The sequence below is a fragment of the Equus caballus genome, chromosome 16 (genome assembly GCF_041296265.1).
Source record: "Equus caballus isolate H_3958 breed thoroughbred chromosome 16, TB-T2T, whole genome shotgun sequence".
In the NCBI taxonomy this organism is placed as follows: domain Eukaryota; kingdom Metazoa; phylum Chordata; class Mammalia; order Perissodactyla; family Equidae; genus Equus; species Equus caballus.
In genome coordinates this window covers 89,159,211-89,185,074 of record NC_091699.1, presented here as the reverse complement: position 1 = coordinate 89,185,074, position 25,864 = coordinate 89,159,211, and positions in this window count along the sequence as shown.

Below are 25,864 nucleotides of genomic sequence, written 5' to 3'. Positions count from 1 at the left end.
GTCCCTGAATGGAAACACATACATGTTGAGAATAACTGAGCCAATCAGAACCCTGCTAAGTACTAACGTTTTCAACCCCAGTTCTACCTTATTCCCTGAATCTCATATTAGACAGACTATTGTTCCAACTGCCTTCAAATTTATACTTTCTTTATGATTTTAATCTAAATTATCACATTCTCAAAAGTCCAATTCTAAATTTTCTGCCCAAATAAAATATGTTTCCTTCTAGTTCATATTTCAGGTATCAAGCTAATTCTTTTGGCAAGTTGCAATTCCAGAGACCCATAACTTTATAAACATTTGTGGAGCATCTACTATGCTTAAGATACTGTGCTGAGTACAACACAAAATAAAAAGAGCGACTTATGTCAGTCCTCTCTCTTTCTATATATATATGTGTATAATCTTTTGTGAGAATTAAGACAGGGACACAAGCAACTATAAGCAAAAGGCAAACAGAATGTGATACAATAGAGATGTTAAGATACAGTGGGAAATAAAGGAGGGACAGAGTATTTCAGATGAGATGCTCTTGGAATCCTCATGGAGTTGGTGACATTTGAGCTGGGTCTTCAAAAGTGGGCAGCATATAACAAGTAGAAAGGCATTGAAGGGCATTTCTCCCATTGTCTAGAAAAAAATCTCCTGTGTTTTCCTCCATTCACACACTCGCAATACTTCTGACACCAGATGTGTGTGTCTTCCATACTTCAAGCAATCCTCTGTAACCAGCTGGGTGTTCTACATTTCAATTCAATTCTCACACTATCTACCTGAATTAGCATCAGATCCCACAAGATAAGGGCCCAGTCCCCAAAGACTATCCCCACTTCAGACACCAATCACAAATCCCAGGTTGTCACCTGTACTGCTGACACTGTCTATAGATTGAGGTTCCCACAACCCCCTCCTTGGGGTCAATAATTTGTTAGAACAGCTCACAGAACTCAGGGAAAGACTTAACACTTACTGGTTTATGCTAAAGGATGTAATAAAGGATAAAAACGAACAGCCAGATGAAGAGACATATAGAGTGAGGTCTGGAAGGGTCCCCAGTGCAGGAGCTTCTGTCCTTGTAGAGTTGGGATGTGCCACCCCCCTGGCATGTAGATGCATTCATCAGCCCAAAAGCTCCCTGAGCTCTGTAGCATTGCGATTTTTATGGAGGCTGCATCATGTGGGCATGACGGACCATTAAGTCAATCTCCAGAGCCTTTCCCCTTCCCAGAACATGGGGAGTGGGAATGAAAGTTCCAAGCTTCTAATCATAGCTTGGTTTTTCTGGTGACCTGCTCCCATCTAGGAGCCCACCAAGAGTCACGTCATCAGAACAAAAGATACTCCCAGCACCCAGAAACATTCTAAGGGGTTTAGGAACCCTGTGTCCAGAACCAGGGTCAAAGACCAAATATAGGAACAAAAGACACTCCCACAGCTCTTATCATTTAGGAAATTCAAGGGTTTTAGCAGCTCTGTGCCAGGAACCAGGGGCAGATATGTATATATTTCTATTGTTTCACACTCCTGATCAAAGGAAAAGACGAGAAGAAGCAATCCGGTATCACACAGCATGGGAGAATCTCAAGTGAGAGATAAGCCTGGGGAGATGAATTAGGGTCAAACCATAGGTGGCCCTGGATGCCATATTGAGATCTCTATTCGGTTTAAGAAAATGCAGCCGAAAAATTAAATTTTAGTCAGATGCAATTTTGCTGGTGTCATAATAGTCTCTTAATGTAATTGTCTAGTTAACGACCATAATGAATACTATTGAAAATTTTACTCAAGTGGGCCCCTCAGAACCTTTGGGACTCAGTGCCATGGCTGGATCAACTTAGCTTTCTGCTGACAGTGTGGCTGTGGATAAAACTCTGGGGAATGTCTACATATGTCGGAAGTAGTTAAAATGGGAGGAAAAAGTAGATTAGTTAAAGGAATATCCCTTGAACTTCCTTCGAGGCTTTTGCTTAAAACTCTGTCTCCATCACATGTCCCTCTCCCTGGGGTCCTCTGCATGCTCTTCTATGACCTCCCAGTTCACATTCCCATGTCTACACTGGGGTCTCTATAGTCATCCAGGCACGGATGGCCTGGCTTGACTCTGAACACGCTATATTCTGACATGCTTCGATAATTATGCCTTTGTCTCTAAGCTCAAATGAGAAAGAAATATTCTCCCTCTCAGGACGTTATTTTTATACTACTCTGCCCCTGACAAGTATTAGATTAGTAAAATCCCATGACCACACCTCCCAGATGGATAGAATAGAAAGCGTCGTACATGATCCCATCTTGAGTAGAGCTGAAGGAGTGCCGTCATGGCTGGTCTGTCTGCATTCATTGCTCAGCCTGCAGACCCGGCTTGCGGCAGAATAGAAAAGCGCAAAGTGAGAACTTTATGATCAACAGGTTTCTAGAACAAGCAATTTTACAAAGCAGCCTTAGGTAGCAGTGTATACAAGTGCATATAAAAACAATGGGCAGTTTTAAAATAACATCCAAATGTCAGGCATAAAAATGCATTTTTCTTACTTTGCTCTGAAAGAATGCACCAGGGAGAAATTCAGCAAATAAAACCTGTTGAAAATATGAGCATTCCTGCAGGCTTATTTCCAGTGGGACGTTAACACAGGCTTGCAGTAACGCCTCTATTAATGAAGAGAATGTGTTCCAATGACACACTTATTCATCAGATATTTCATAAGCAAGACAGAAAAAAATAGAAAAATAGTGGTGTTAGCTTCAGAACTTCATGCAGGAGGGTAAAAAATATGACATATAATATAAAAATAAGACAAAATAATGAAAGAAATAGCACCAAATCTACCGGAAAATATAAAATAAGCCTCCTAAGATTTAGTTGTAGGGAAGTAAATGAGGAGAAATCTCATTTCTAAAGGATGTTAGGGAAGAAATTCAATATTAACCTTGCAGTCAAGAAAGGTAGAAGGTTTGAGGACGGGTTGATTGGAGAAAGTTTGCCAGCTGACCTGTTGAAGGGCGCGGCAGCACAGGTTTCGGTAAGACCCCACGATGAAGGACAAACTTTCATCTAGCTCCAGCCACCTCCATAGCTGCCACTCTCGGAGGAGTGGAGACTGGGAGGAGCATTCTTGGGGAAAAAACTGAAGCATCATCCCTTCCCTCCTATTTCTAATAGGAATAACTCAACTTCACTTTCATAACCTGGAGATTTCATAACATGCTTGTTTCCCAAGGTCTGATATTCTTTCATAAGGAAACCAAATCTTCCCCATCATAACTTGAATGAATAGGCATAAAACTTAAGTTCTTAAAACATAAGTGCTATTTTGGGTAAGATATTCACTAAATACAAGAGTCAAAACAAATGCCCACAGGAGCCAGCAGGTGACGTAAATAAGTGAAGCAATTGGGGGGGGGGGGCGGTTAACGTCAGAGGACATGCCCTGTCTGTAGGGGACAGCCATCACCCATCTTCAACTGAGGGTGGCCAAGGGAAAGTCTGGATGGTTATAAACATTGCAAGAGTGGCCAGCCCAGTGGCATAGTGGTTGGGTTCATGTGCTCTGCTTCCAAGGCCCAGGATTCCCAGGTTTGGACCCTGGGCACAGACCTAGCGCCACTCGTCAAGCCATGATGTGGCGGCGTCCCACATAAAGTAGAGAAAGATTCGCACAGATGTTAGCTCAGCGACAATCTTCCTCAAGCAAAAACGAGGAAGATTGGCAACAGATGTCAGCTCAGGGCCAACCTCCCTCACAAAATAAAGCAAGCAATTAATTAATTAATTATTGCAAGAGCTTCTTTTATTCCAAGTGAGATGCTGATTCCTATTTTTATGTAAAATGTTTGTATTTTCAAATGTTGGTAACTAATTCGTTAAAACAAATGAAACAAAACGCTGCCAGGGCAGATGAAATAGTTTTGCAGGCCAAACTCAGGACATGGATAGCCATTGTATAACTTGTTCATCATAAAATATTCAGTCAAGGGGCTGGCCCCGTGGCCAAGTGGTTAAGTTCGCTCGCTCCACTGCAGGCGGCCCAGTGTTTCGTTGGTTCGAATCCTGGGCGCGGACATGGCACTGCTCATCAAACCACGCTGAGGCATGCCACAACTAGAAGGACCCACAATGAAGAATATACAACTATGTACCGGGGGGCTTTGGGGAGAAAAAGGAAAAAATAAAATCTTTAAAAAAAAAAAATATTCAGTCAATAGGCAAGCTGGTGGAAGGAAGATCTATTAGGGCCTCGTCTGTTTTGGCAAAATTGAGAGTAAAGAGTTAGGACGACACTGGTTTAGGGGGCTAAGGCAAAAAGGAGGGAAAGCATATTTTGCAAGCCTCACGATTTTGCAGCCCTGTCTGCATGTATTTAGATGGGACAAGTGGAAGCTGTGTGTGCCATTTGTCAAGCCTAACCACATACAAAGCTTTACTTCCCACAGCTTTAATACTGCCGATGTCATCATAAAAGAGATTAGTTCCCAGAGTTTTCACTAATCAAGGTATCACACTACATGTTTTTTGGAGCAAAACCTGTTTATGAATCACATTAAGTTCCATCTATAAGGATAATTTTTCCAAGATGCAGCAGACTGAGGACAACTTTGGATTCTGCAGCCCAAACATCAATAAGGATCTGAGAATGGCGGCATTTTTTAAGGAATTAAACTGTAATCTGCAATGCAGCAATAATTTACTACAGAGCTTTGGGTAAGAAGCCTGCTGCAAATCGTCAGTCTGAAATGTTATTAACACATCAGCTATCGAGGTCACCAAAAGACACTTAGAAGTTTCTCTTGCTGTTCTTAGATGGTGAAATATATAAATCACTTAACTGGTGCACAGACCTTGCTTTAAGAAAATAAATTCAACATTTGCTATCAATCGATTTCAAGGAAAGCAGCCAGCTGATGAACTGTCCTTGGGATAGAGAGAATCCTAAAGCTTAAACTAGATAGCAAGAATCACCCACAATGACACCGCAAAGTTCTTGTGTACCTATGAGTAAACAGAGCATACATATGTTTATAGGTATGTGCATGAGGCATCTATAGCGTGTGTGTGGAGAAAACGTCCTCTTGGAGAAACTAGAAACATTCATATGGTTTCACTATGAATTTTTAAAGCTGGTACTGCTTGCTTACATGCTTTCTGCACTCTGCTGTAAATTTACTTTCTATATAAATAAATATTATCTCATTACCAACCATCTCCATTAGAATCTAGCAGACCATGAAATAGGCTTTGCAAGATCAAGCAATGCACTTAGGCCCAAAAAAACATTGTTTTGGCTTCTAGCTTAAGAACTCATGGAGAAATAAAATTTTACATAACAGCTTGGAGAACATACACTGTATAATCCTTTCTAGTCAAAGGCAGTTCTAAAAAAGGAAAGCAGATTACTTCTAACTGTGAAAAATAAATGTTTCTATTTCTACCTACTTCTTTGTCAACCTTTCTAATATTTCTAACTTTTGCCTTTTTTTCAAGAATCCATATTAAAAGAGTATATTTTCTTTAATGCAAAAATAGCCCAAGGACAAAGCATCCTGAGATTTAAGTCTACTAAATTAAACACTAAGTAAGTGATCAATCCACTCCCCCACTTATTTTAAGCACATAATTTCCAAGGATAACGTCACTAAGAATATTATAAAATTCAAGAGCAAGTCAGTGGCTGCATCCTAGATGCCATTCTGAAATGTTGCTAAAATATCAACAAATCTAGTGGATATTCCATTAATTAGGCAAATGATGCCCCATGACAACCGCAGCAAATACACACAGTTGATTATGGGTTTAGGCATCCATTTAAATCTTTACTTTATTTAAATTACATCAATTTTAGCAGTTTTCATAAAGTTCACATGGCCAGACTCCAAAATTCAAAAGGAGTATATAAGTACCCTCCCAGAGAAAGAGTAAAGAGTTATATTTTTGCCCAGAATTTAAAGTGAGTGGGAAATGTAACAACACAAAGTTTTGCAGCACGAGTCCTGTTGCCAGGCTTAGGAATTGGCAAAGGCCCAGGAACCCACGCAAGAGCCTGGCACAGCGGGAACAGTCAGTTTTGACTGGCAGAAGGCGCGCCGTGAGAGGCACAGCAAGGCACACAAAAGTGCATTTGTGTTCCGTGTCCTGAGAGCCCCAGAAAAGAGGCAATGTGAGGGCCCCAGGATGCTGACACAGCAAAAGCCACCGGAGTTCTGCAGCATGAAGGAAACATGGCAAAAGCTTCACTTTGCAGAACATGAAAGCTTTTTTTAAAAACTGAGCTTATGCATGAGGAAAATTAATCAATCTGTTAAATCGTTTGGTCTAATACAGTGCTTCTATTGCTCATTTTAGGAAGTTGATTTGGGGTGGTCATCTTTCAAAGTCAAGGATATTTATCGTGTACTTCAAGGCATTTCTAAAATTAAGTGAACTTACATAGAGGACTCTATTTTCAAAAGAGTCGTCGATCTTAAAATTCAGCTACCCGGTGGTGCAAGGCATGGTTGTAGAGATTTAGGAGGAGGAGTGGAGGTAGGAGCTCCGTGGGGAAGGATCAGGCTGGGGCCTCTTTGACTCAGGGATTAGTCTTGGCCTGAGGGTACAGGGACGGCCAGACATCACGCACCTCCCGATGGGATGCATCACAAACTAGGCGGCATCGCTCAAGCATTTGTGCCAAAAATGTTCAACCGGAATCTAATCATTCCCAAAGATGGAACTTCTGGTTTCTAGAGAAACAAGAGCTAGAAGAACAAGTTAAAGCAGCCCCACCAGGAAGCAATTAAACAAATTCAGAAAGCAGGTTGTTCGACAAGACAATTGGCCCAGTCTCATCAACAAGTTAACACTGGGGAGAGGGAAGCACAATGGGGTGTTCTCGATTAAAACAGACAAGAGACGTCACAACCAAACGCACAGTGTGTCCCTCCTGAGGATCGTGGTTTCAATAACAGGCTATCAGGATATGTTGGGGATAGGACAGAAAATTCGAAGATGGGCTTCATACTAGATAGTATGAGGCAATTATTATCAGTATATTTTTAGTTGTGGTAGAATTATAGTTACGTGGGAAACTGTCTTAACTTTCTACGAAATCCGTTCTGAAGTCTTTAGGGATAAAATGTCATGATGTCTATATTTATATTTAGTTGAGAAAAAATAGATAAAACAAACATGGCAAAGTTTTACTAATTGTAAAGTCCGAGTAGTGGGTAGATGGTGTTTATTATACACAGTATTCTTTCTGCTTTTCAGTATGTTTTCAATTTTTAATAACAACCAATGTAAAAAACAAAACAAAACAAAGCTATTTATTTTTTAAAGTTACTTCTGTTATATCATTTCTTAACTTTTGATATTCAAAGCAAGACAGTTTCTATATGGCATCTAATTATCTTCCTGCGCCGTAAGTCCTAATGAATAATTTTCAAGCCTCTATTTGTTCGTATCCTTTAATGCTTTGGAAAAAATGAACAGGGATCTGGGCCTTCATTCAGGAATTTTTAAAGGACATTTAGGAGTAGGTCTTATTCCACTTCCCTAAAATACAAAGGTAAACTGTACTTTAAAAGACAGCAAATTACTCTGTGCCATCAGCCCCAAATGACCACTGCTAATATTAATATTCCAGTGTTTTTTAAAGTATATATATTTTGATAGACTCAAGATATTGTTACATAGAAACTTTTTTTTTAAGATTTTATTTTTTCCTTTTTCTCCCCAATGCCCCCCGGTACATAGTTGTATATTCTTCGATGTGGGTCCTTCTAGCTGTGGCATGTGGGACGCCACCTCAGCATGGTTTGATGAGCAGTGCCATGTCCGCGTCCAGGATTCGAACCAATGAAACACTGGGCTGCTTGCAGCAGAGTGCATGAACTTAACCACTTGGCCGCGGGGCCAGCCCCACATAGAAACTTTATTCTTCGTTTTTCATGTATTGTAATGGAGCCCAGGTATTACAGTCTTTTTCTAAATAACGTTTTAAATTGTCTTAAAGGATTCTCCAACCACAAGGGAGACCTTACAACTACAGTGTACTTAAGCATAAGGAAGAACTTTTTAAGTCAATATTTAATTATCATTTTCCATTGGAGAAATCCCTATTAGGGAAGCCACAAAGAGGAAAACCACAGTTAGCAGATAAGCACCAAGTTATATTATGACTAGAATCAGGACCCACTGCCTGGGTCCAGCCAGACCTGGGGCCAAAGGTTCATTCCCTTCAAAGCTGAATAATAGTAATACCCAGTTTTATAGCTTTAAACAACGTGAAGCAATAGCAAACAATTTAGCCTTGGAGATATGCTCCTTCAGAAAGGAATGACCGTGACCTGAGACAGTCAGAATTACTAACAGAGATGACCTAGCTGGACCTGGAAGAAAGCATGGCATGGATATTTGGATTGAGAGTTAGGGTGGAGGTGAAAAGCAAGGACAGGGTCTGAATTGGAGAAGAGTTTAAAAAAATATGGGCATCCCTACAGAGAAAACATGAGCAAACGTATAGCAGCAGGAATGTGCCTAGTAAGTACCAGAGACCAGTCTAGTTACAGCAGAGTGTATTCTGGGGAGATTTAAAAGACAATTTTATAAGTAATTCTAAACCAATGATAAAAGACCTTGAATGACAGTCAAATTCAATTGGAATTCAAACTTCAAGCAACATATAGTTACTGTGAGTTCTCAAGCCAAAGAAAGCCACAATGAAAGCAATGTTTCAGATAGATTAATCTGGCAACAGTGTGTACTGTAGTTTGAATTAGAGGTAAATAAAATCTGGGAAAAGAGTGACATGTCTATAACAACAATGAGTCAGTTGAGGGCTGTAGCGTGGGACTAAGAAGGAAGGGACGTTGAAAGGAAGAGTAAACATGACTCCAAGGCTAATTAAATATGAGTAAGAATGGAGAGGAAAAAGTCAATGATGACTCATGATGTATCCCGTTGTGACTAGGAGGAAAGCATGCTGCCGACTGAAAACGGTGGAGAGAGAGATGGGAAGAAGATCCAGATGAGAGAGAGGCTTGATTTGGATAGCTGAGTGTGAGCTGACGGTGGGACGCACCTGTGAAATGCTCCATAGGCATCTGGAAAGACAAACAGGGCACTAAATGTACAGGGAAATCTGACAATAAAGTAACGTGAAGAGTTTCATGAGTGGTTTGTGAAATCCAGCATCCTAACTGCATAGAACTCCCTAGGTAGGCCGGTAGCTTAAATAGTCACTGAAATGAAGGAGCAAAAAGCTTCATTCATTCATTCATTCAATGAATATACACATATTATTATATTATATTTATTCTACATTATATTTATTTATAATTTGTATTATGTTATAATATATTATAATATTATATATAATACTTATTCTACATTAATGAGAGTCTAATCCCACTCTCATTAAGAAGGTTTACAAGTAAAAGTCAAAATACATGAAAGTCAATTTGGGATAACTAGGAATGTGTGCTGTCCTCCATTACATTGGAAATTACTTGTATATTGAAAAATCCAGAGAGGTTGTTTTCATATCATGGAAAATATCAGTGTGATTCTAGCTCCACAATTTAATAACACATTACATTCTTTTAAAAATACTTGTTAGCAAACCTAGTCTTAAAATGCTATTGCATCTAGATTCAACATTGCACTAAACCCACTTATAAAAATTCCCCTCCCATCACCTTTGCTATAACTGTCAATATTAGTCAGTTCCCATCTACTGACTGTGATTAAGTCCCATTGAGTCTAGTCCAACTCTCTTATGTAGTGATTCATGGTGTTTCTGCTGTCTCTAATCCAAATGAGTATGAGGTCTCAGAACAATTCACAAAGCACGAAAAAAAGTGAATCAAAAGGACATTAGTGTAATGGCTTAATCATTCAAAAGTGAGTGGTAGTAGTTTCAGATAGGCAAGTCAACTGCCTTTCAGAATTCTTTTCCCAGGATATCAAATTCTTGATTCTCTTTATCCTGTGCCATGATCTAAAAGTCTTACCCTATGTTTCTTAACGTTTTTGTACACAATGTTAATAAAAGCCCACACGTGAGAAGTAACCATTTTTAGTAGTTCATTAATTGGCTGATATTAGCTAGAATGCTTCCAGCTTCAAAGAAAAATCTGATTTCAGCTGGCTCAGAGAAGGAGATGTATTGGCTCATATAACTAGAATTCCAGAGGAAGGCACAGTATGGGTTTGGAACGAGCCAATAACGCCAGTCCTATTTCTCTAGAATTCCCTGCACTGAGTCCTCCACTGAGAATTAATGTCACTCTTAGATTAGTTTCTGCATGGTGGAAAAACAGCTGTGGTAGTTCTGAGCTTTTTATCTGTACCTCCGTGATGACCAGAGAAAAACACAATGTCCCTTTCAGCGGCTCTTTCTTAAGAGCAAGGGAATTGCTTTTCCTGAAGCTCTTAGAAAATCTTTCCTCACGTCTCATTGGCAAACTGGGTCACATCACATGCTCACTTCTGAACCAACCACTATGGCAAAGAAGAGAGATTATTTTAGATCAGTGTCACCAATCTCTAGAATTGGAAAAAAGGTCTTCTTACCTGAAGCCCGTGGGGTGGGAGGGGGAAAAGGGATATAGTAACAAAAAAAGGAGGGGAACTGTTAGGAAGAAAAAAGGCAGAAATGGATGCTATGGCAGACCACCAAGCCGTGCCGCTGGACATTGTTTTTGTTTTTTAATTAGGGATTTGTGATATGAGGTAAAGGATAAAATGGAAAAGAAGCCATTGACAGCTCTTAGGGTCACCCATTCCTGCCAATTGCCGTAACTTTTTCTCTTTTTATATTTCTCAAGATACTTTACTCTGTCATTGCTCTTCATTTATACGCCTAATTGCAAGTTTAATTTCTCAATAAGATTAGTGACTAGGATCCAATATACTGGGACTATTCTTGCTAGAAATTTTTTTCATATATATATTTTCTGTCTTCTATTTTTGGAAATATTAGACAACTTCCTAATATTTGGAGGGAAAACTCATCAAGAAACAAAAATTGTCTGTGCATCACTTCCAATAGTTTTTCAGGGATGGGAGCAGGCATGGTACTTCCAAAAAAGCATCAGTTTACTTAAGGAGATGTCACATTATCACTGCTAGACTAAAAGGTAAAGTTTCAAAACAATCTACTTGAGACTGGTCAGATGTCATCTCATCTGTCTCCCATACACTGCTTCTGAAAAGGGTGTAAATTTGTCTACTAACAAAGGGCCGCCAGGCCCTGGGAGCATGCCAGCACTGGGCATGCCTCCTTGTTCTCTCACTGGTATGAAGGATCAATTCCTTGGCCCCAAACCTGAAATGTACTACAAATAACAGCTATTACTTATTGAGCATGTAGGAAGTTACTCCTCATATCAATCCTGCAAGGTAAATGTTATTCACTTCATTTACTCCTGAGAAAACTGAGGCCCGGAAAAGTTAAATTTCACAAAGTTATCAGAGTAATGATTGGTAAAGTCAAGATTCAATAATGTCTGCTTGATTCAAGGGCCGTGTTATTCCCAGTGTGTCAAATAGCTTTTCAATTTCATATGCCCACCAACCATTTTTTTTAAATTAGTAAGCTTTATGTTTTTAAAAGCAACTTTAGATTCACAGCAAAATTGAGCGAAAACTGAACAGAAAGCACAGAGTTCCCGGAGACCCTTCGCTCCTACAGGTGGACAGCCTCCCCACTATCAATATCCCCCACGAGAGTGGTGCATTCGTTACAATGTTATACATTCTATGGGTTTTGACATATGTGTAATGCATTGCAATACTGTACAGAATAGTTTCACTGCCTGAAATCCTCTGTGCTCCACCTGTTCATGCCCGCTGCCCTCCTAGCCCCGGCAACCACGATCTTTTTACTCTCTCCATAGCTTTGCCTTTTCCAAAATGTCATATAGTGGGAGTCACAACAGTATGTAGCCTCTTCAGACAAGCTTCTTTCACTTAGTAATATGCATTTAAGTTTCCTCCACGTCTTTTCACAGCACGATAGCTCATTTCTTTTTAGTGCTGAATAATATTCCACTGTCTGGGTGGACCACAGTTTATTTATTCACTCACCTACTGAAGGGCATCTTGCTTGCTTCCAAGTTTTGGCAAATATGAATTAAGCTGCTATAAATATCCATGTGCAGGTTTTTATGTGGACATAAGCTTTCAATGTCATCGACAATTTTCAGTCACTCCCAACCCCAACCAATCCCTTAGAACTACAGTTGTCACAAAGATTTACTGCAGGCTTGTCCTCTGTGTAGAGTTTCCCAGGGACATGAAGAATTCTCTAAATAAAAAAGAAAACGTTTTAGAAATAGCAGTTAATAATATCTCATGAGCGAGTTTCTATAAAAATTATGCAAATGCTTAATATGGACTTCTTAACACAAATGGAACTCCTGAAATATTGTAAAAATGTAATTTGAAAAATGTTATGAATAAAGATTAGTTTTCACTGTTCTTCAATAGATAGAAATGAAAGTCTCAATGCCAAATGAAAATGACAAATAAAAATTATTTTCTAGGAATTGCATATTCGTATACCACCCATTCTTGGTGCGTATTTTAGAGTGAACCTAAAAGAAAGCAGAGAAGGCTGTGCAAGCAAACACAAGAACCTTCCCCTTGGAGGCCTCAGATCCTCTGGTCCCCCGGGGAAGGCAGACGCTGTGATGTCCGCAGCACTGGAGAGCAATATAATTAATTCCAAATCATAAATCCCACTGAGCGCTTAATGCCCATTATGCCGAGACAATCATTTTCAAACAGGGACACACAAAATAAATTCCGTTTTCAGTACAATTTTAGGAGTTTAATTTGAATCTGATGAATTATGTTTAACACATAAATTTTTATTTATAGAGTTCATGTTATTTTAGATCATTCTTTTTACTATAACTGGTAGAGACAGAGATAAGAATGGTCTGTAGGAAAAGAAGTACTTAATCAAGTCCCTACAACTGATCATTTCAAAGTTACTGTGGACAATGTGCAGCTATGCGAGCAGCAAGAGGGATCCAGTGTGAAAACCGAGTTTGAGACAACGTCAGGAAAGGAAAGGAGAGAAGGGAATCAACCCTACTCTACATAATAATGTGAAATACAAACTTGACAATGGCAGAAGCAGCCTGGCAAATGGAAACAGTTTTCTTTCTCCTTACGGACTTAGAGCAGAGATCAATCAGGTAACTCAAAACCCTACAAGGACCAGGCAGTTAACAGGTAGGGACTGAAGAAAACTGGAAAATTCATGCCTAAAATCTAAGGTGGCAATTGCTACTCAGCTCCAGCCAGTTGTTGCCATGTAGGAATGAGGATCCTGTGTGTTAGGTTTTATTACTCGATGAACTGTCTTTTCAAATCCTTTGCCCATTTTAAAATTCAGTTGCTTGTTTTCTTTCTTTCTTTTTTTTTTTAAAGATTGGCACCTGAGCTAACAACTGTGGCCACTCTTCTGTTTTTCCTTTTCTTCTTTTTCCCTCCAAAGTCCCCCAGTACATAGTTGTGTATGTTTAGTTGTGGTCCTTCTAGTTGTGGCATGTGGGACGCCGTGTCAGCATGGCTTGACAAGCGGTGCCATGTCTGCACCCGGGATCCGAACCAGAGAAACCCTGAGCCGCCGAAGACGAGCATGCGAACTTAACCACTCAGCCACGAGACCGGCCCCTAGTTGCTTGTTTTCTTATAAAGTATTGATCACTTTCCACATATTCTGGACATAAGTCCTTTATCAGATATGTGCTGTACAAATATTTTCTCCAAGCCCGTGGCTTGTCTTTTCATTTTCTTGACAGTAACTTTTGAGGAGTAAAAATGTTTACGTTTAATGAAGTGTAATTTATCAATCTGTTCTTTTATGAATTGTACTTTTGGCATTGTATCTATGAACTCTTTCACCGGCCTAAGACTACAGAGATTTTCTCCTATGCATTCCTCTAGAAGTTTTATAGGTTTAGGGTTCACATTTAGATCTATGATCCATTTCAAGTTGATTTTATTATGTGGTATGGGTTATGGATCAAGTCCAATTTTTGCATGTGATGTTCCTACTGTCCCAGCAACATTTTTTGAAAAGACCATTCTTTCTCCACTGAATTAACCTTTGCAATTTGTCAACAACCAGTTGTTCCAACTTTTGCTTCTGAGAAAATCAAGTGAATGTACTTTTCCCTATTTCTCCCATGAAGAACAACTAAAACTCTGAATATTATATATAAAACAAACATAAGAAGACTCTGAATGGTGGAGAGAAGAAGGCAGACTGGCTAGGGAACTCGGGACCCAAGGAACGACAAAGTGGTGAGTTCTGTCGGTTTTCTTTTTGCCTCGTATATCCCAGACTTGGGGCTGAACAAGCCAGTGATCCAGAAATGCCAATGGGTGCAGACAATAAAAAGCCCCAACAAAAGCCTGTTCCCTTGAGCTAAAGGACCAGGAAAAGAACAACCTAGCAAGACAGAACCCTGTAGACAGTTATCACAACACTCCAGGCAAACACCGCAGAAAAAGCTTGCCCCATTCACATCCTTGCCAGCAAAGGCCAAGTGGGAAGGCTAGACTAGCCTTGTGAGGCTGTAATGAGGTGCCCCAAAACCTTCTCTGGAGTAGGGTCAAAGAAGGCGAAGTAGGAAGCAAAAACCTCCATACTAGAGTGGACATCCTTGTCTTGCGTAGTTTCTGAAAAATCTGCTGTCAATCTTATCTTTAATCATCTATAATGTGTTTTTTCTTTTCTCCTTTAGACCCTTTGAAGATGTTCCTTTTATCACTCCTTGTAGGTAATTTAATTGTAATGTGCCTTGTTGTCGTTTTCTTCATGTTTCTTGTGCATAGAGTTCATTGAACTTCTTGGATCCATGGGTTTAAAATTTCAACAAATCTAAAAGTTTTTCAGCCATTATTTATTCAAATATTTTTCTATACTCTCCTCATTCAGAGACTCCAATTATATGCATGTTAGTCTGCTTGAAGTTGTCTCAAAACTCACTGATGCTCTTTTCTTTTGTTTCATGTTCTTTCCTTTCTCGATTGTTCATTTTGGATAACTTTTATTATGTCTCCAAGTGTACTAATCCTTTTTTTCAGCAATGTCTTATCTGCTGTTTATCCTATTCAGCATATTTTAAAACCTCAGTCATTATGGTTCTCAGGTCGAGAAGTTTGATTTGGGCCTTTTAAAGATATTCTGTTTAGCTTTTTGAACATATGGAATATAGTTTAATAACTGTTTTAATATCCTTATCTTTATCCAGTTTTAGTTCAGCTTCAATTAATTGATTTTTTTCATCATTTTGGGTCATATATTCCTGGCTTCATTGAATGCCTGGTAATCTTTGATTGGATGCCAGACATTGTGAATTTTATATTATTGAGGGCTGTATATTTTTGTACAAATATTCTTGAGCTTTCTTTCTCAATACAGTTAAGTTACTCGGGAAAAATTTGATCTTTTAGGATCTTGCTTTTAAGATTTGTTAGGTAGGACTAGAGTAGCATTTAGTTTAGGGCTAATTAATTATTCTCTTCTGCTCAGTCCCTTTTGAATACCCTAGTCAATGCCCTGTGAATTATGAGGTTTTCCAGTGCAGGTAGTGGAGTCAGGCCCTCTCCCTGGTAGTGTGTGAACACCAGGTTCTATTACCTCAAATCTTTTTTTGGATGGTTCTGTCCTTGACCCCAGGTCGTTTCCTCACAGGGGTATGTTGATTAAGACTCTATTGAATCCAAGAGGGGACCTTTTACATATTTCCAAGATTCTCTCTCTGTGCAGCTCCCTCCTTTCAATACTACGCCCTGTGAAGCCTACCTAACATAGTCTCTCTGGACTCCCAGCAGTATCTTCTTAACTTAGGGAGGCCACTGTCCTCTGCCTCAGTTTCCCTTCCCTGCACCATGGCCTGGAAATTCTCTCAGGCAATAAAACAGGCAATAGTAGGGCTAACTTCATGTGTTTCTCATCTTTCAAGGATCACTATCTTTCATTACCCAATGTCTAGAACCTTGAAAACTATTTTTTCATCTATTTTTGTCTTGTTTTCTTGTTTGTTTCCAGCAAGAGGGTAAATTTAATCTCTGTTATTCTCTCCTGGCTGGAAGAGGAAGGCTGGTGAGAAGATCTTGAAGGAAATTAGACTTGGAAATTGTACAGCCAGAAGAGAAAGGAATCCTACTCCCTTCCACTCTTCAGCAGGATTGGGCATGCCAGTGGTCACCATTAACTAAATTTTCTTGTCTCCCTAGTCCTCACCTTCGCTGACTCCCAGAATACCTCAGCCTTATGGAAATGTACTGTTAGTAAAAAGGGAATAGATACCGGACCTAGATCCTCTGTATAGAAATTGAGTTTTTCTGAAAAGTCAGTGGAGATGCACCCAGCACTGTTTCAATAGAAGCTTAGACCTGATGCAGACTTGAGGTTAGAACCTGACATTTCTCTGTGAAGCCCTGAACTTTTTGAACATGTTTTCACGTCAGCTCTGAGAAGGGCATGTCATCTGAAGGTGTAAATTCTTCTGAGGGGAGAACTGAGAAGGAACGTATGCTAAAATCTCCCCTTTCCTAACATATTCTAGGAGAAGCAACCTTTAATTGCATTTCTTAATTTCCCCCAGAGTAGAGTATAAATAACAGATTCATAAATATAGGAAGAAGAAACTGTGGTGAAAGCCACAAGTTACTGAAGTTAGACTCATTTGTTTAGTCTGAGATTGCTGAAACTTGACATTTAGAAAGCAACGTTTCCTGGCTGTGCAATACAAGTTTATTCTTAGGGAAAAACAATTAAAGAAATGACCATTCCAGAAAAAATTACTTTCAGACTATAATATAGACCAACTGGCAACACATTTTTAATGCAGTGTTACCAAATTCTGCCAGTGGAGTTGAAGTTCTAGCGAAAAAGTTAATGTTCAAGACTGACCAGCTTCTCTGCCTTCTTCCAAACTTCACTGTAACTTCCTTCTCAGAGAAGCTCCTCCTGCTTAAATAGACACACATCTTATCTTGTCATGAAGTTCATGTCTCAGAAAGACAGCCCAAAGGAAGAGAAAAGAAAGAAAACCATATACTTATATGACCTTGTTTGACTCACACGATATCAAACACATTGATAGACCTTACTAGAAAAGCATCATACCCTAAGACCACTATTCATGCTTAACTGCAGAAATCCTACCTTTTCATAGAGTCTAATTGAAGTCTTTCAAATGTATAGAGAGGATTTAAAATAAATTCTTGCTTCATTAACCACAAGAAATAAAAAATCTCCCTTAGAAACCCAGTGGAATAGCTGCAGCCACTTCTTCCTTTCCCAAAAACCCCGTTTGTCTTCCCTGGAATCTGGAAGACAGGCAACAGAGGTGAAACAATCATCTGTAAGAGATGGCAGAGCCCTTCCTCACGGAGCAGAGAGCATCTGAGGTGCCCAAGGCCTCTTTACCTCTGAGCACGTAATCCTCTGTCTTATGCTAAGACTGGACCACAAACCATCTGCTAAGTCTTGATTTCCCAACCTTCCTGAAGCGTAGCTATAATAAACAAGTAAGTACTTTAAGGCCCCCAAGAACATGAGAGAGCAGATCCTACCTCTGATAGGACTAGAAAAATCTTCACTCTGCTCCAGACCATCAAGGCACCACACAAACTCCTTGCTCCTAGCACCACATATTGCTCTTAACTCTAATTCTGCAGTAGTGCTCTATGCTCCTAGTCATTTATCCAATAGATATTTATTGTGCACCTGTTATGTGCTAGGCATTGTGCTAGATCGTGAAGACACAAAGACGAACAAGTCAGAAAAGGGCTCTGATGTCACGAACAGCAGAAGGTGAGAATAGATAATAGAGAAGTAAACAAATAAGATAATTTCAGAGAAATAACTTTTTTGAAGGAGATAAAACAGGGTAATTATGGAAGAGTACTTTGAATGTGATGTGGCAGTTCCTTTAAACAGAGTGGTCAAAGAAGGGCTCTCTGAGTAGGTGATATTTGGGCTGAGATGGAATGCAAGCCACACAAGGAGGCCAGGTAAGAGCCTTCTCCCAATTAAAAGGCCAGGAAGAGCAAGGTAAGGCCCTGTAAGAACTTAGCCAAGCCCTTAGTCTTTTTCTAGAGGGTCTGCCTCCCAGACATGAGACCTCGTGAACACTGAATTTCTGACCTGCCCTATTACACAGCTGTTCTACCCCCAAACTCTTCCCATGCTGAGTGCAAGCCCCAAGGATTCCCAGCTCTATCAGAAGGGTCACCACCCCAGGGCCAACCTTCTGCTAATGATCAACACTGCAAGAATCACATTAGCTTTGTCTTACAAGTCTATGTAGAAATGGTCTTTGAGTGTCTTCCCAGCCAGGAGTTAGACCTGTGCTCAAAGCACACTTACAGGAAGAAGCAGAGACAAGAAAAGAGGAGAAACTGAAGTTATACAGTCCCTGGATTCACTCCCCTCCTGAAGCCTGGCCACTTTTGTGCTGTTGGAGTATGAGACGCTTAAAATAAATACTTTTTTTTTTCACATAAGCTAGCTTGAGTTACTCTGTTAGTCACAATCAAAGAATATTAACCATAACGCTCTCTCCACTCTTCCCTCTACCACACCAGTATTTCCATTGAATGTCAGTTCTGAGCTGTGCACTCTGTGATTTAACATAATGACGAGTGACCACATTGGTAGGGTTTCCCATGCATTTCCTCCTGACAGTAGAGAAGTTTCACTAAACAGTCTGTCATTTCTTAAATGCTAGTGGCTTGTACCATTTTCCAAATATAATACTGGAACCATCTAGCCTTCAAATTGCCCAGCTATTTATATCGTATCTTTCATCTGATGGCTGTGCCCTTTGATAATAATGTGTTCATTTTCCTGGTTCTGTCGTGTTTGCATGTTTTACTTAATGTTCACTTTGACATTAGAGTCTTATTTTTTTTTCTATAAATATTTTAATAAGCCTTCTTATGATACTCGCCTTGATATCATTGAAAGTTTCTAAATGGAGTCTTTGGGAGCAAAATACCCATGCTCTATTCTTTGATCAGTAATGATGTATAAAAGAAATGTCACATTTTCCTTCCCGCTTTTTAATTTAGTTCAATGTGTTACATAAGTATTACAGACTACATCAATATTAATCTCATATACAAATACATAATGAACGAAAAATCAGGAATAGATGCTAAAACCTTGCAGGAAAAGAGACACTGAAAACTATTTCACAAAAAATAACTTAGAATCTGTTCCTGATGAGAACAAGTTTTCTTGAGAACACAAATTCTGTTTTTCTAGTAGCCATCAACATTCCTACTGATAAAGAACAACTTCAATAGAAGAAAAAATGATTGGAAAGAAACGATTGTTGGAAAGATTCAGACTTTTAAGTCACTTTGTCTTAATATGAACAAATGAGCTACTATATCTAATATGATTTTAGTAATTAATCCACATTTGATTTAATTATGTCAGTAAATATTTTTAATTAAAAAATAAACAAACCACGTTTAGACAAGTGATGTCTAATGGAAACTCGAATTTCAAGTGTATGAGGAAAGACATTGGAGATGTAACCTGTTCATCTTTTGGTGTTCAAAGCCCATAATGGGTGTTTACTATTCTAGTAAATAGGTAATCCCATTTAGATATATATCCTTTATATATATATACACATATATATAACTATAGATATCCCATATAGATATATATCTATATAAATATATGCCTATTTTCAAAGCATTAGACTAGCCCTCCTTTACCCCATCTCTCTGAAATGCTTCTACACACCTGGCTAAGATCCTGGCAGCCATTTTTGCAAGTGACAATAAGCAAATAAACAACTAACATATGTAGTAGTACACAGATGATGAAAAGTACCATGGAGAAAAATAAATCAAGGAAGGGGCATAGTCATATTCAGTGCATCTTTTCTACAGGGGAACATTCACATTCTATCTCAAATGTGAATATAATATTTTTTTACAAATATTTGAGAGAAATCTGATGAGAATCTTAACGAGTTTAGGATCCAATAGAATGCATAGCTGTTTAGAGACAGAAGAATGTGCAAAGGAAACACAATTTTATATGCTTTAAAAACAGTTCCTATAAATTAAAAACTTTATCAAATTCTAGAGAATAGTGCTTATTTAGCAACCAGATCATCCTCCACATTCATCTCCATCAATGCCACACCCCACCCCAACAAAGAACACACACCACACAGACACACACACACACACACACACACACAGATGTCCATGAATGCACACACATTTCATTTTGGTACTAAAAAGACTCACAGGACAGTATAGACAAATGGTCTAAGAAGAAATTTATCCCTTAGTCTTACCTTCTGCACCAACACGTTTCTGATACAAAGTCTGCTATGACCCGCTACAGTTCGCAAAACACATCCATTCCTGCAGCAAGCTTTCAATACAGGTCATCTTGCCTCATACTATAGTTATGAGTGTTCACTTCCCATCACGCTGACAGAGGTTCAGTTTATTAAAGGCATAGATATTTATTGAAAGAATATTTCAAAGTGTTTAACAACTTTTCAGTAACTCATTCAACATGACTTATCCAATGGTATAGTATTTATCATTTTAGAACATAGTTATTTTTTAGAACAGAAATTTTTGAGCATTCTTAAATATATTCCGCAGACTACAATAAATTCACCTCGTCTTGAAATTATAGGAAACTGCAGCTGAAAATGTCCTTAGGAACAATTTAATCCTACTTCCTCATAAGAGGAGAAAGTTGAAAACCAAAGAAACAAAGTGACTCTCCCATGATTATTCAGCTCATTAGTGGGAAATAGAGGCCTCAATCATAAATATCCTGGCATCCAAATCATATCTCCTTTCTCTAAAACTTGGTAAACACCCTCAATCTTAAAATTTGATACTCTGAATTACGATTCAGCAGACAAACTGGAATTTTTTAAGATTTATCCTTAAAAGACTTAAATATGCTCTGAGAATGTATATCCTTAAATTTATCCATAGGCACCACTAGTTTATCTCAGCAAAACAGCAGCATTTAAGTCTTCCCTGCCAAAGCATGGCTCACAGAAGTAAACAAAGCCTTTGCCTTGAGGTTGCAGCCGTCTTGAACTTGGTGCTCCATTGTCTAAGATGAAGACATTTAGCTAGACGCCATAGAAGCTCTCAGCAAATCACATCTATTCTCAAGTCCAAAGAGCTAATTCAACCTTAAGGATGAGGCATTTTCTCATGTTATCCTCCAGGCTTGACCCAGCCTCAAAGACGAAGAGAGAATTTATGATGACTCAGCTCTGGAGTGGCAGCAAAGAAACTAAAAGGTGGGGACAGACGGCATTTAAATTTGGAACATTATAAAACAGAAGATTAGAAAGAGTGCTTTTAAGGCCGTGGAGTCCATATGGAAATCACGTTGGAGACTTTTGTCAAGGATTGCCTCCTTGTGTCCTGCAGAGTAAAGCACACAAGTGGAATTTGCTTTCTCAGTAGAGATCAAAGAAATGTCCTAACCATTCTCCTTCCTTCAGCCAACCTCACTGCTAAGCAGGCATGCACTTTTATTTACAAGGCAGCTGCTCAGAGGAAAAAGGGGGGGAACCAGCATTTTCCCAAACTTTTCACTTACAGTAAACTAATGGACTAACAGTTAACTATGATGAGACAGCCCATACTGATGTCCTTCTAAATCACTTCAAAGTGAGAACAATAAACCTGCTTTCCTAAGACTTGAAATGTAAACGGACAGAAAAAAATTAATGAATGTGTCCCACTTTTTTCAGATTAGGCTTTTCCCTCCTTTAAGAATAATTTTTCAACAGTCTCTTCTTTGGAAACAGTCAGGCTGAAAACTGCTCCCGCGTTTCTTCTTGGTCTTGTTGAAGACAGGTGGCGAGTAGATGAAGGATGAGTTCCGGTGGCCACAACTCTTCATCTTTTTCCAGTATCATATATGTAACTCTGGTTACATGCCTCCACAAATAGAAATGCCCTCCGAAGAAAGGACAGTCTCTCAAAATGTGGCAACACGTATGAGCATATATTTTATTCAGCTCAAGGCCTGGTACAAGCTAACTTTTTAGTGTCAAAAAATAAAATGGTGCCAAGGCAAGTATTGAAGATCACATCACAGACATATATTTTTAAAAGCATCAAGTTGTCAGAAACTTGCCAGGAGGAAACAAATATCACACACACAGAAAAAATCTTGCCAAAAACTTGAACAAAGTTGAAAGATCTGCAGATCCATAAAATCTCTTGCCAGTAGCACTAAATATAACCTGAGGTGGCATGTAAACTCAAAAGGGAATCTCATCTCATGGGTCATTTCCTAACACGTGACTTGAGAACTTTAAAAGGAAACACAAAACAGATATGAACATTACTTTTAGCAGTTGTCAAAACTCAGATTTAGAATTTTTATTAAGACCATACATGAAGCATAAATAAAAAACTGATGGCTTGAATTCATAGTTTTTTAAATTGCTCTTTTTATCCCTATAGAATGCACAAAAAAAGGCAGTAAGTAACTGCTTCTTAATTAAAACCGTTAGTGCTGGTTTAGTAAAAACACTTACGGAGAAAGAATTGCTGGGAATTTCAAATGGGATCCTGACTATTGAACTGTTCTCTTAAAGGGTTAATTCATCCAAAGGTATGACATAAATTTTTCTTCAGGGTCAAAATTACCTAGATGTGCTTTTGACAGCTGGACAGCTTGTCAGAATAACAAAAACATTCCTAAAGATCTAGAAAGCTTAACAATTTTCCCCATGATTGCCAAGATTCATCTAGATTTTAGAGTGAACAGCATACTTGTAATTCAGAGCTTAGTTTCATGAATTCAGTTAAGAGTGAATAATTCATTTTCTCACAATCAGGACTGAAATATCTGTACTTAAGAAAAGTGTGCATCACAAGAAGAAAATTAGAATCAAGTGAGAAATTTAAAGATGCTTCTCTACCTTTTAACTTAGATTTTTACTTTGGTTACCATTAAAAATGAGATAAATCCTTTCTCTTTTTTTAGTTTTAAGTATTGCCTCATGCATTTATTTTATTCACTACTCTTTTTTAGTATTCACCATCCTACTGTGATGAGTATAAAAAGCACATCCATTTTCAATAACACTTAACAAAATAACATAGGTAAGAGATGCTCAAAAATTGGTAATATGGATTTAAATTATGAAACATTACCAAGTGGGAGAGGTTGAATGAGAAGTAGGATATATAGTGAAAGAAGACCCAAACTGGGGTAGGAGACTAGTTTCCTGAAGAAAGTATTGTCACCAACTGCCCCCACCACTGCCTTGGAGTGACCTTAACCACTCCTAGTCTAACTTCTCATGTATCAAATGAAGAGATCAGATTCGATGAACGATTTTGAAACTGTGTTTTTCAAAGTGGTAGAGTTCTGAGGAAGCGCCTCCTTTGGAGCCACCCCGCGGCTGGCACAGGTGATGGCTACCACAGTCAGAGTGGGTGTGCGTTTGTCTGCCCTATCTATTGGGAATCCACAGGCGGTTTTGTTTGCAAATACTTTTCCTCTGCTTGTAATAATTTTCAAAACTGCTGGACTAAACCTCTAACATCCCTTTTGGCCCTAAATTTTAAAAAGAGAATTGGTTTTGGATTTTTAAAGGTCTCTGCCATAATCCCTTGAGATTGTATTCAATTATCTCTACTAAATTTCTTTCTATGGCTTTCTACGGATGCCGTGTCACGTGTTTAAGTGTTGTCTACAATTCCAGTATTGCCTGCATGTTAACGTGCCTTCAGAGTGGGGCAGCCCATGTGTTGGAGAATGTGCTCTGAGTACGGTGAGGTACTCTCCAAAACTGGAGAGGAGACCCTCCTGAGAAGCTCTGTGTCAGCATTGTCCTAGCTGACCTGACCTGGCAGGTCCCAGCTGACCAGGCTGAGACTGGAGGAAAATATAAAAAGCATTATGTGAAAAGGTGCAAAAACCCCCAACAATTTACACACAAATTGAGGCAACAGAAAGCACAGAAAAGATGAGGCTACTCAGAAAGCGTGGAAAGCTTTCAATTTTAAACCTAGACCCAGAAATTAAAAATAAGTTGACAAAGAGGCAGCAGAGAAGTGATGATGGCTGAGAAAATGCTGTGAGCTGAAAGCTCTACCTGGCCATTTATTTACACAAGGGAAGCCCTAGCTACCCCTTGATGTTCTAAAGATCCAGCATCAGGAATCTCCATGAAAATCACATGATGGAGAAATGTGAAATGAATGGCTTCGCTTCGTAATATTTGTTTATAGAAATAGCAGTACTGTTTATCATGTGACCTGCAATGATTTAAGTTGGCTGATCTAATATAATATAGCCTATTGGGAACATTCTAAAACCTTTGATGAGGGAAGCTATAGAATCTCCTTGAATGTTAAAAAAATGCCTAGGCTGCATCAGTGCTTGGATCATTTATTTATTATTGCTTAACAAAATACTCCAAAACTTAATGACTTAAAAAAAAAAGCATAAATCAACCACCATTTTATTTGCTCATGATTCACTGGGTCACAATTTAGACTGAGCTCAGCTGGGCAGTTCTTCCATTGCTCTTGCCAGGTCACTCAGGTGGCTGCAATGGTTAGGTATTAGGTGGCTCAGTTGAGACAGGATGGTATACGATGGCCTCACGGACATATCTGGCCATGGGTACTGCCTGTCAGCTAAGCCACATGTCTTCAGGCGGTGTGCTCAGGCTCCCTCACAGGGCAGCAGCAGCAGTGTACCAGGAGGGCAAGAGCAAAATCTGTAAGGACTCTTGAAGCCTAGGTTCAGTCACACCATTCTGCCGCATTCTATTGGCCAACACAAGTAGCAAAGCCAGTGCCAGATTCCAGGAATGGGGAAACAGAATCTACCTCTCAAGGGGAAGAGGAGAAAAGTCACATTTGCAAGATGGGAGGCATTATTGGACCATCTTTACCAACAACCTTCCATGATACTCACTCATACGTGGAGTGCCAGCTCCCAATAACAAAAGCCTAGCATTTAAATAAAAGGTGTTGACCTTGGTAACTTTGGAAAATAATGTTTTGACTGGAAACTTAACACTAAAGACAAAAGCAAAGTACATAAACACTGTGCTTCAACTGATAAATTTGTTTCCTGTGGGAGCATGGGTTAATAAGGCTGAAATCACTGCACGTGTATACTGAGACTGAGCAAATACGTAAAGGCATGGCAGACGGTGGGAGCTGGGTTTCTCACTGTTGGAGAAGGAGGCTCCAAATAAGACGGGAAGGCTAGAACAACCCTGTGGAGACATCAGTATGTTTAGCTTAACATGGATACAGATGGATAGATACATAAATCACTATAGATATGTGTGCATACATATGTGCACAAGTATGTTAACACACGTAAATATATTTCCTAGCTCTGTCCACTGAGAGAGCTTAGAAGCAACGACACTCCATTAGCAACAAGCTCACCAAGGGCCCACATCTTGCTTCATATACCATTCTTCAATTAAGGATCCACTGGTCTTTGGAGAAATGGCCGATTCGAGGGCTGGGACAGGAAATATACAAGATGAACCCGGAGCATTTTGTAGTGCCAGAAAGTAAGGAAGGGCTGAAAAAACAAGGTGGGAGTGTCAAAGGGACACAACAGCCAACCTGAAGAAGTCCCAACAGCCAAAGCTGGAACAATTCAAGCAATAAATACTACGGTATTGGGTTATAATCCAAAATATAAAATAAATATCCATGAGTCTGTACTGATATAAACAAATGATTGAATAAATAAATAAATGCGGAGGGTAACAAGTCTCCCATACAAAAGAATTCCAAATAATTTATGTAGATTCTCCTCTGAAGAACGCAGCCTAACTCCCCAACCCT